Below are 12056 nucleotides of genomic sequence, written 5' to 3'. Positions count from 1 at the left end.
TGCACCACCCAGTGCCTGAGCTTTTGTCTGTTTTGTTGACTAATTCAGACTCCTGGAGATGTGAATCTCACATTTTTACTGAACAATACATTTGGGAGGTGGGGGGAGGCCACAAGGGAATAAAACTACCCAGGTGAAGTATACAAGTCAGTGGAAAAAAGGTTTTGAAATGTATGTTTGCATGCCACACAGGTGATATTAGTCCTGGTCTACACTATGGGGTGGAAGTTAGCAGCATTAGGTCGATTTAAGAATGACTGATCATACAACCAACCCCGTTCTGTCAACCTAAAGAGCTCTTAAAATCGACTTCTGTACTCCTCCCTGACGAGGAGTAGCAGCGCTAAAATCGACCTTGTTGGGTTGAATTTGGGGTAGTGTGGACGTAAATCGATGGTATTTGCCTCTGGGAGCTATCTCAGAGTGCTCCATTGTGACCACTCTGGACAGCACTTTGAACTCCGATGCACTAGCCAGGTACACAGGAAAAGCCCCGGGAACTTTTGAATTTCATGTCCTGTTTGGTCAGCATAGCGAACTCAGCAGCACAGGTGACCATGCAGTCCCCCCAGAATTGTAGAGTGTAGTATGTTTCTACGCTTCCCCTATCATCTCTGTCCCTGAGGTTATCATAGATTAGAAGGCGAAAAAAAACGCACTAGCGATGACATGTTTTCTGAGCTCATGCAGTCCTCCCACACTGATAGGGCACAGCTTAATGCATGGAGGCATTCAGTGGCAGAGGCCAGGAAAGAATTAAGTGAGAGCGGAGGCAGGACACAATATTGAGGCTAATGGGGGAGCAAACGGACATGATGAAGCACCTGTTGGAGCTGCAGGAAAGCCAACAAGAGCACAGACCCCCGCTGCATCCACTGTATAACCGCCTCCCCTCCCGCCATGTTCCATAGCCTCCTCACCCAGATGCCCAAGAACGCAGGTGGGGAGGCTCCCAAGCACCCAGCCACTCCACTCCAGAGGATGGCCCAAGCAATAGAAGGCTGTCATTCAAGCAGTTTGATTTTTAATGTGGCTATAATAAGCAATGTGGTTTGTCCTTCCCTCCTCCCCCACCCCGCCCAGGCTACCTTGTCCATTATCTCATTTTTTAAAGTTAATTAATTAATTAATTAGAAAGAAAGAAAGAAAGGTTTCAAAACAATGGTTACTTTATTTTGAAGAGGGGAGGGTGGCTGGCTTACAGAGAATTAAAATCAACAAAGGGGGTGGGTTTGCATCAAGGAGAAACATACACAACTGTCACACCGAAGCCTGGCCAGTCATGAAACTGGTTTTCAAAGCCTCTCTGATGTGCAGCACACATTGCTGTGCTCTTCTAATAGCCCTGGTGTCTGGCTGTTCAAAATTTTGAGCCAGGCGATTTCCCTCAACCTTCCACCCCACCATAAACGTCTCCCCCTTACTCTCACAGATATTATGGAGCACACAGCAAGCAGCAATAACAATGGGAATGTTGGTTGCGCTGAGGTCTGACCTAGTCAGCAAACAGCACCAGCGAGCTTTTAATCATCCAAAGGCACATTCTACCACGCAAGACCATTCTGCACTGCTGAACTGCTCCTTACGACTGTCCAGGCTTCATGAGCCATGGGAGCAAGGGGTAAGTGCGACCACGCGGTGCTGCTGGCTGGGAAAGCAGCCTAAGGCAGAAGCCTCCCGCTCGCATGATATTCCAGGCAGGACTGAATCTCCAAGTGGGCTCCATGCTTGCTGTGGCATGGCGTCTGCACAGGTAACCCAGGAAAAAAAGGCATGAAACAGTTGTCTGCCGTTGCTTTCATGCAGGGAGGGGTGAGTGATGACATGTACCCTAAACCACCTCTGACAATGTTTCTGCCCCATCAGGCACTGGGAGCTTAACTCAGAATTCCAATGGGATAGCTACCCACAGTGCACCGCTCTGTAAATCAATGCTAACCACGGTAGTGAGGAAACACTCCACCGACTTAATGCGCTTAGTGGGGACATACGCAATTGACTGTATAAAATCGATTTCTAAAAAGCAACTTCTACAAAATTGACCAAATTTCGTAGTGTAGACATACCCTTATTATCTCACATGAAACCTAACCCAACAGTATGACACTTCACATGACTCAGACTTTAATAGGCAAAGAGAGAATGAGTTCTCTCTTCATTGTGTTTGTGAGTGGCTGGGAACATCTTTAGAGTTTCAGTTTTGTTCAAGTAATGGAATTTGACGAGAGAAAATGCTGTTCTGTACATTAGTAAGCAGAAGACATATAGTCCAATGTACTGGTACAGGGTATGGAATAAACACTTTACAGGTATAAACATACTATTATTAAAGGCCTAAATGTGTCACCACTTACTCTAGTTGAAAATCCACAGAAATGCTGTAGAAGTCCATGGCATTAGCTCTGTATTTAGAGCAGGGCAAATGAACAGAATTTGCTCCTAGGACTTTATTCTATATTTGTACTTTAAATAAAATTGATACCACTGCCTCCTCCAGTATATCACACATTGCTGGAAAGTGCATCACACTCCACCACACCCGTTTTACTGAATGGCTGAAAGGAACCTGAATTGAACCTGAAGGATTGTTAGAACCATTTTTGGTTTTGATACCAGTTTACTTGTTTTGGATATAGTGCCTCCAAAAAGAGAACTGCACTAACAAGGAGAAGGCAACCAAGGCAAATGAGATTATAATTAAGGCTGCATTTTTGTGAGGGATGCCAGTGTAGAGGGGGAGCAAGAAGAGCCATGGATCCAATAATTTTCTAATTTGTTTAATATCTACAGTTTGAGATGTTGGAACTCGTGTGATAATCAGTGGCTGTGATGATAAACTGTTGAACAAACATCAGGGAGCATCTTACTAGATTCAAAGTAAATCCACAGCAAGAGCTCAACAATAATACTGGCAACACAAAGGAGAAGATAAAGATATATTGGAATTGTAAAAGGCTCAGAAAAGGGCAACAGAAATTATTAGGGGGATGGAACGGCTGCCATATGAGGAGAGATTAATAAGATTGGGACTTTTCAGCTTGGAAAAGAGATATGGTAGAGGTCTATAAAATGACAACTGGTGTGGAGAAAGTAAATCAGGAAGTGTTATTTACTCCTTCCCATAACATAAGAACTAGGGGCCACCAAATGAAATTAATAGGCAGCAGGTTTAAAACAAACAAAAGGAAGTATTTCTTCACACAGTGCTCAGTCAATCTGTGGAACTCTTTGCCAGAGGATGTTGTGAAGGCCAAGACTATAACAGGGTTCAAAAAAGAACTAGATAAATTCATGGAGGATAGGTCCATCAATGGCTATTAGCCAGGATGGGCAGGGATGAAATTCCTAGCTTCTGTTTGACAGAAGCTGGGAATGGGTGACAGGGGATGGATCACTTGATGATGACCTGTTCTGTTCATTCCCTCTGGGACACCTGGAATTGGCCACTGTTGGAAGACAGGATACTGAGCTAGATGGACCTTTGTTCTGACCCAGTATTGCTGTTATGTTCTTAAGCCCGTGGATTCATATTCTCCTATCATGCAATGAGGTCTGCTACCATGAGCTCCAGTGGAGCCCTACAGGCCTTTACCAGAGAACACAATAATCCCAGCAGGTGGGTGTAGGATTGGGGCCATAATAAGAGCTTTAATTCTTCATGGCAAAGTCATGAATTTTCCCCTTTTCCTTGCACCAAAGTAAATAAAGTAAAGAAAAGTTGTGCTCAGCTTGAGTTTACAAAGAGGAAAATTTGGGTGCAATGACTATCTAATCTGGCCACAACAGCTCTTATTTTAGTATCTAAAGCACCATGCTGATGTTATAACAAGTCTATAAAGGTGTCACAGTTCCTGTTGCTATGACCCATTGCACTAAAAATGTAAATGCAAAACAAAAAACCCCGAGGGTCCTTTTAAGCTCAAAAGAATGCCTAATGTTTCTGACTTTTTAAAAACCCTCTTTTTCCATGACATTTGCCCTTTTTGCACCAAGATCCCACCTGCCATGTGTGACTTTTCCTAAAAACTGCCCTAACAAAGTAGCACCCCTAATCATCACAATTGAGTTACTCAGGGATGAGTGGGTGAGGGAAAATAAAGCAGTCAGACTATACATTTCCCCTCACTTTTGCTTCTCTGACCAGAGAGCTCCAAGAGGCAGCAGGGGATAAGCCTAAAGGCACTGGGTCTGGCTGAAACAATGATCATGTTGTTTGGTTTGCCATGGCCCCATAACTGCTTTGCAAACAACCAACAGAAGTGCAGCCTATTCATCTGAGGGCTAGTTTTGATTTATGAAGGCAATAGCTTAGCAGACAAGGGGAAACTAAACCTTTGGGTTCCTTTATTTTAGTCCCTTTCAATTCTCTTAATTTAGTTTCAAATATTCCAGGGAAAAAAACTGCTTCTCCATCAGTTCATAGTGACTACTACAGAGGCATATGGTATTTTAACTCCTCACCTCCTATCGTGTATGAGGACACATTTTCTATCTTCCCCCCAGTTGATGTCTCTCCTCTGTGGGGATAAAGTATGTTCAAGTAATATTTAAAATCGAATTTAACCTTTAAATTATAGGGGTAGAAGAAATGAGTTTAGGGCCTGATTTTACGTTGTGTCGAACACTCACAACTCCAAATATGGCTGACGAGATTTGCAAGCACTCAACCCCTCTGAAAATCAGGCCCATGAATGATTTGTGAAGCTATTTGCAGTCCTAACATTCAAACATAGCCTGACTTTTTTAAATAGGCTTTTGGTAAATCCGGAGTTCATGAAGGAAACGCTGGTGTTTTCCAGTTAGTGAAAGAGCTTCACAAAAATGAATTATTATTGCTCAGTAGAGCTGGGTGGGAAATAGTTTTCCCATCCCATGAGAATTTGATTTTTAAAACACGTTTTGTTTCTCTCAAAACAAAGATATGAAACAAACAGGAGAAAAATATACCTATTAAGGATGTATTCCTTAGTTACAATGGAATAGACACTAAGCTGCAGTAACAATTTGCACAGCAGTACAAATCAGTGAGGTTGAGTGGATGTAACTAAAAGCAGAATAAGTAGCTGGTTCTAGCTCAATTCTGTTGCCTTCAGAAATGACTGACAAAACTCCCATTAATTTCAAAGGAAGCAAATCAGATCCACACAGATACCGCACAAAGATTACAGATCTATTAAACCATAGATGATAAAAATATCAGATTGTAAGAGTTGAACGTGCAAATATTAGTATGTTTTGTTATCAGTTTTGCCAATCCAAACATTTTAAAAAAATAGATAGAGTCATGCCCCCCAAAAGTCATGTGTGTATCTATCTTTTTTTTTGAGAACTTCTAGGGTTGGCTTTTTCCATCTTCTCTGCAACCATGAGAAGCAGAGACTTGTTAAAAAAAATATATGAAAGTTGAGATTACTACATAATCACATGCCTGGAACTGGGGCTTTAATAAAAGCTCACACCAAATATCAAGACATGATAAGATCACAAGTGCTGGACAAAAATTTTTTTTCCACAGATATAGGTGTGTAAATTGGGTACTCATGGATATAGACAGCACATTACAATTACATGTGTGGGTGGTTATAGAGGGGGGTAGATTTTCACGATTGCTGAGAACCCAATAGCTCCCGAGGAGAGTCAGAGTCAAGCTTCACAAATATCTTCTAAAAATGGTTTCCTTTAGGGCCAGATTGTGACTTGGCTTAAATCTGCCTCCCAACCTGGTCCAAAGGAAGCTCAAACACGCTGTTCCTTGCTCCGGTTTCAGAGTGGTAGCTGAGTTAGTCTATATCAGAAAAAACAACGAGGAGTACTTGTCGCACCTTAGAGCCTAACAAATTTATTTGGGCATAAGTTTTCATGAGCTAAAACCCACTTCATCAGATGCATGGATGCATCATGGACTCCATTCATCTGATGAAGTGGTTTTAGCCCATGAAAGCTTATGCCCAAATAAATTTGTTAGGCTCTAAGGTGCCACAAGTACTTCTTGTTGTTTTTGTTCCTTGCTCAGTAACTCATGATCTAACCCGTATTGGGGCTACTCTGTACCCCAGGCCCTTAGGATGGCAGTAACATGCCAGGTGTACCATGACCTTGAGGCAAGGACTATAGGTGCTTCAGCAGCTGGACTTGTAGTCACTAGCCCCAGTTAGTCCCAGTAACCGCTCATACACATGATTAAGGGAAAGGGTATTTTACTGGGGCTGGCAGGAAAGGTTGCAAAATACAGAGGCTTAGGCCTGGTCTACATTACAGAGTTAGGTCGACGCAAGGCAGCTTACATCAACCCAACACCATAAGCATCTATACTAAAATGTTGCTTCCGCCGATGTAACTCACACACTGTGCTGACTTAATAACTCCACTTCTTTGAGGTGTGTAGTGCTTAGGTTGACACAGTTTCAGTGTAGACACTTACTTACATCTACTTTAGTGGCCTCCAGGAGTTGCCCCACAATGCCTCACTGTGATTGCTCTGGTCACAGTTTTGAACTCCACTGCCCAATGGCCAGGTACACATCCTTCCTCTTTTAAAGCCCCACAAATTTTTGAAATTCCATTTCCTGTTTACTTGGTGTGGAGAGTTCACCTAGCAACTGCTCAGCTGACCATGGCAGCTCCATGCTGCAAATGCGCTCCTGCCTGGAGCGGTGGATCTCCTGGGTCTGAGGGGAGAAGAGGCTGTGCAAACACAGCTCTAGTCCAGCCATAGAAACGTTGATACCTATGAGCAGATCGCTCGGAGCATGGGGAAGAAAAGCTACAAGAAGGAAAGCCAAGGAGCCGTGACAGGCATACCAGAAGGCAAGGGCAGCTAACAGTTGCTGTGATGCGGAGCTACAGACATGCTGCTTTTACAATGAGCTGGATGTAATCCTTGGCAGGGACACCACTACCACCCATAAGAGCCCCATGGATACTTCAGGGGAGCTGGAGTCACAGGCCAACAGAGTGAACAGTGGGAGGTGGTGTTGGATGAGAGAGGAGAAGTATGGGGGACAAACAGGGAGACCTGTTTTCTGAGTCGAGAAAGTCCCTACACTCTAGCACAATTGAGTCTCTGGTGAGTATGCAGTTTGCTTTGATATTACAAGGACACATCTGTTCATTTACAGTGTTTTAATCATACTAGAAGAGGTAGTGAAATAACCAATGGAGGTAGAGTCATTATCTGCTTCTCATGCCCATGTAGTTAGGCAAAGGGAGCCCTGCAGAACAGTTTATGTGCACTGGGATGTCCCATGTGCCCTCTATATGGATCTTGAGGAAACTTTCCTGAGGTAGTCTCCAGTCCTCTGCAGAAGGTTGTGTGGAAGGCAGCCTTATTTCTTCTGAAACAGTAGGACACTTTCCCACGCCACTCAGCAATTACTTCAGCAGGCACCATTGCAGTGCACAAGCTAGCAGCATACAGACCTGCTCTCTAGAAGGATGCATACAGGAGCTGTTCCCTTTAGGCCTCTGTTACTCTCAGGAGTAAAATATGAACTAAAATTACTACTGCCTGTGGAAAATGGTGCCAGTATTCAATTCAATTGCCCTATCTGTTTATATTCATGCCCATGAGCTACCCTACCCTTATTGTCCCAAATTGGCCCTTCCCACCTCCAGGTGGCACTCACCATGACTGGGACTGCTGCTGTGCTCTCTGAATCCCAAGGAGAAGTGAGAATGTAGTGCTTGTAAGTTGTGTGGATCAAGAGGAGTGAGTTCAGTAAACCAAGTTTCCATATATCTTGTGCATACAACAGTATCTCTGTGAATTGAGTGTCTCTTTTGCAGATGGAAATGTGGCTGGGAAGATCTCTTCATCCATACCCGCGGAGCAGCTCAGCCAGATTGGGAGGAGAAGGAATAGGACATGGGATGGCATGTTCCAAGAGATCCTGCAAGCCTCCGGTGCTTCAGATACCAAGCGCAGGGCTTGGAGGATCACCCTCACAGACAGCATGGACAGGGATAGAGAGGAGAAAAGCAAAGGAAAAGGAAAGACACGTGCCACAGGAGATGCTAGCACTTCCCAAGCAAGAAACAGACGTGCTGGAGACTCTTCTTGACCTTCAGGTTCAACAGACCCATGCTTGCCTCCCTCTGCAGCCCATAGAGCCTGGCAGTCTGGTACCTCCCCACCCCCAACCCTCGCACACACACATATTCTCTCCTCGTGATGTCTGTGGCCACTGCACTACTCCTACCACTCCACCCCAGAGGAGAGCACAGGCAATCACAACCATACATACACCAATCATGTCTCTCACAAGTTAGTGTAGGTGTCTGTGAAATGGAAGGAGCTGTTCTTTCCTTTCAATGGTTCTTTTCCCTGTATTTATAAAGTTTCAGTCATTTATAAATGTCAGTTTGCATGCATTTGGAATAAAAGTCTATTTGTGGAAACTTAATTCAACTTTATTAATTCACAACATACACTGGCTGGAGCTCACATCATTCACAGATAATAGCAACAGGTGCATTTCCAATGGTGTATTACTACACAACACTCATTACAAGGTCCATACCAGGGTGCGTACACTGGTATCTAGCTGCTCAAAATCAGCAGACAACTATTCCACCTCCACCCTGGTAGAAAACGTCCTTCCTTTGCTTCACAGATATTATGAAGCACACAGCAGACAGCTAGAACCGTGGGGATGTCCCCCCCTCCCCCCACTGAGGGTCTAATTTCATGATTAGACAGTTCCAGTAGCCTTTCAAATGGCCAAAGCCATATTCAACTGTCATTCTGCATCTGCAGAGTCTGTAGTTGAACTGTTCCTTGCTGATGTCAAGGTGGCCATTCTAAAGATTCATAAACCATGGGACTAAGGGGTAGGCTGGTTATCTAGGGATCACTATTGGCATTTCAACATCAGCAGTGGGAATCCTCTGGTCTGGAAAGAGTCCTTGCTTTCAACTTTCTGAACAGGCCTGTGTTCTTGAAGATGCTTGTGTCATGCACCTTCCTTGACCATCTGCACTGCTGGTAAAACATCCCCAGTGATCCACCAGTGCTCACAATACCATAGAAAGGTAGCCCTTTCTGTTAATGTACTCTTCGGCACAAGACCACATTGTCACAATAGGGATACACATGCCATCAATCCCCTTACTGCAGTTTGGGAATCCCATTGCTGCAAAACCATCCACTATGTCAGGAGTAGGCAACCTTTGGCACGCAGCCCATCAGGGTAATCCGCTGGTGGACCATGAGACATTTTGTTTAGGTTAACTATCCACGGGTACAGCCCCCCGCAGCTCCCAGTGGTCACTGTTATCTAGCGGCTCTGTGTTCTTGGGGAACCAAGGCACAATACCCAGCCTGTCTGACTCATGAAAGACCTCCCCCCCCCACCACCCCAGCCTCTGCTTGAACCAAAACCGATTAGAAGAAAGACTTATGAAAAGGCAGATGAAGGGAGACTTCATTTTCTCCTGACTGATCGTGCTGGGGGCTCTGCCTGTCTCCAGCACTCTGGACCCTCAGCTACCACCACCACTTGGGATCCCCGATCAATTCAAGCTTCATGGAGTGGTGAGAACCCAGCTCTCTCTAGGTATAGCCTTCTGAGCCTGACTTGTGTGATTAGTTATAGTTTTCTAAACTCGACTTTTATCAAATTTAAGTTAAATTTATTGTAACTGTTTTGTTTGGCTTCCCTATGGTTATTACCTCGCAATAAATAACTTTCATGATTAAGCTGGTTCTCTCTCTCCCTCCCTCTCCCCCCATCCTCTCTCTCCCCCCCTCGTGGGTGTTTTTTGGTTTCCTTATTTATTGTGCAGCAGTTCCTCTTGTACCTAAGCTAAAAGGTCCCTGCAGCACCCAAAAATCCTGTGGGGTTTGCTCTTCAAGTGGGTTATTACCAGAACAATTGTAACGTGAAAGTGGGGATAGGGATGTGCTGAACCTGGGACATATGAGGGTGGCAGCTTGGAAGTGCTGCTTGACCCAGCCTGCTCAGGTGTACTCTATTCTGGTGTGGTGCCCATGGCATGAGGGTGACAGCTTGGAGCTGCTGTTCAACCCAGCCTGCTGAGTCCAAGGGCCTATCACGGGGTCAGCTTGGGAGTGCTGATTAACCCAGTCCTCTCAGACGCGCTCTGTTAGTGTGTGGTGTTGTTCAATTCTTGAGCTAGAAGAACCCATCCCTGGGGAATGTAGGTCCTGCAAGTTAGCTCTGTTGGGAGGGAACTTGCAGTAGGGAGAAGTAGAGCTCTGTATGAGAACTCAAGTGACACAAGCAGTACATGGATAGAATTACAGAGCCCCCCCACCCAGAAGAGTAACCCTAATAAATTAGCGTACCCCAAAGTAACAGGCAAAGCTGGTAACACTGCAGTTCACTGTTCTTGGCCAACGGGAGCTGTGGGAAGTGGCGGCCAGCCTGCGGCCCGCCACTTCCAGCAGCTCCTGTTGGCCAGGAATGGTGAACCACAGCCTCTGGGAGCTGTGGGGGGCCATGCCTGCGGACAGTCAATGTAAACAAAATGTCTCAGGTCCTGCCAGCAGATTACCCTGATGGGCCAGGGGCTGAAGGTTACTGACCCCTGCACATTGCCCAGAGCCTTCATAGCAAGATGCAATTAGTGGCCCTACACACTTGCACCACAGCAACCAGCACAGTGGATTTCCCCAATTTCAAATTGATTCCTGACTGATCGGTAGCCATCTGGCATTGCTAGTTTCCAGTGATCGTCACTCGCTTCTCCACTATCAGTGCAGGTCTCATTTTGGTGTCACTGCACCAGAGAGCTCGCCCCAGCTCTGCACACACTTCCAGGAATGTGGCCTTGCACATCCAAAAGTTCTGAAGCCACTGCTTGTCATCCCAAAATTGCATAACGATGTGATCCCACCAGTCAGTCCTTGTGTCTCAGACACAGAATCAGCACCCCGCTGTCTGCAGCTGCTCCAGGAGTGCCAAACAGCCACCTTGAATTGTTTCTTTCTATGTCCCACAGCAAGTTACCCAAGGAATCACCATGTTTCTCACAGCTCCTCTGCTAGCTCTGCAAATATTGCAGGATCAGTTGCACTGTGCTCACAATGCTCACCACAATAGTGCAAAACTCTGCAGGATCCATGCTTCACACCAAGATGGTGGACAAGCAGGTTTGTGGGGCTTTTGAAAAGAGGCATGAATCATTATGGGTAGGGCCTTAGTAAATTCATGGTCCATTTTGGTCAATTTCATGATTGTAGGATTTTAAAAATTGTAAATGTCATGATTTCAGATATTTAAATCTGAAATTTCATGGTATTGTAGGTGTAGGAGTCCTGACCCAACTCTGAAGGAAGCAGTGCAGAAGGGTTGCACAGTATGGTATTGCCACCCTTATTCCTATTCTGCTGCTGCTGGTCGGGTGCTGCCTTCAGAGCTGGATGCCCACCCAACAGCTGCCACTGTCCGGCCACCCAGCTCTGAAGGCAGAGCAGGAGTAAGGGTGGCAATACTGCAAACCCCCTGTAATGCCCTTTTAGGTCAGGACCCGCAAAATTGAGAAACACTGGTTTCCCCATGAAATCTGTATAGTATAGGGTGAAAGTACACAAAAGACCAGATTTCACAGAGGAGACCAGATTTCACGGTCCAGAACTCATTTTTCATGGCTGTGAATTTTGTAGGGCCCTAATTATGGGATGCAGAAAACGGCGTCATCGGATGTTGAAACAATGTCCCAGTCACCCTTGTGTAACCCACACACATTCTGGGTGTGGTGCTCTGTCCCATCTAGTGGCACTGAGACCACTTAGAGAGAGAGAAAATGAGTCTGCTCTACAGTCTTAGCTAACAGCCAATTGGCTTTTAGCTCATGTGGTAGAGGCTCATGCACTAAGCTCCAGAGGTCTTTGGTTCCATCCCACCCGCCGACGACCGAGGTCTGTCAGTGTTACACTTGCACAACTTGTTTGTCCCCATGAGGCATTGCAAACCATTCCCAAAACACCATGAGCTACATGGTGGCAAGCTGCATAGTGGGATAGCTACCCACAGTGCACTGCAGTCTGCATCAATGCAGGATGTACACCGATACAAGGAACTTAGTATGGACAG

The 12056-nt window shown here is 45.3% G+C and overlaps 1 long non-coding RNA gene across 1 annotated transcript in view; it reads left to right on the top strand.

Moving 5' to 3' along the window:
- The window catches only part of LOC142071507 (uncharacterized), a 61640-nt gene extending 53238 nt beyond the window's left edge, over window positions 1-8402 (top strand). The window contains exons 3-4 of the long non-coding RNA XR_012667566.1: window positions 1433-1621; window positions 7786-8402. This is a non-coding gene — a long non-coding RNA (uncharacterized LOC142071507). The remainder of the gene's footprint in view (window positions 1-1432; window positions 1622-7785) is intronic.
- Window positions 8403-12056: the final 3654 nt, after the last annotated feature.

Source organism: Caretta caretta, chromosome 3 (assembly GCF_965140235.1).
Source record: "Caretta caretta isolate rCarCar2 chromosome 3, rCarCar1.hap1, whole genome shotgun sequence".
Lineage (NCBI taxonomy): Eukaryota > Metazoa > Chordata > Testudines > Cheloniidae > Caretta > Caretta caretta.
Note: the sequence above shows the minus strand (reverse complement) of the source record. Positions and strands in the feature narration are given on the sequence as shown.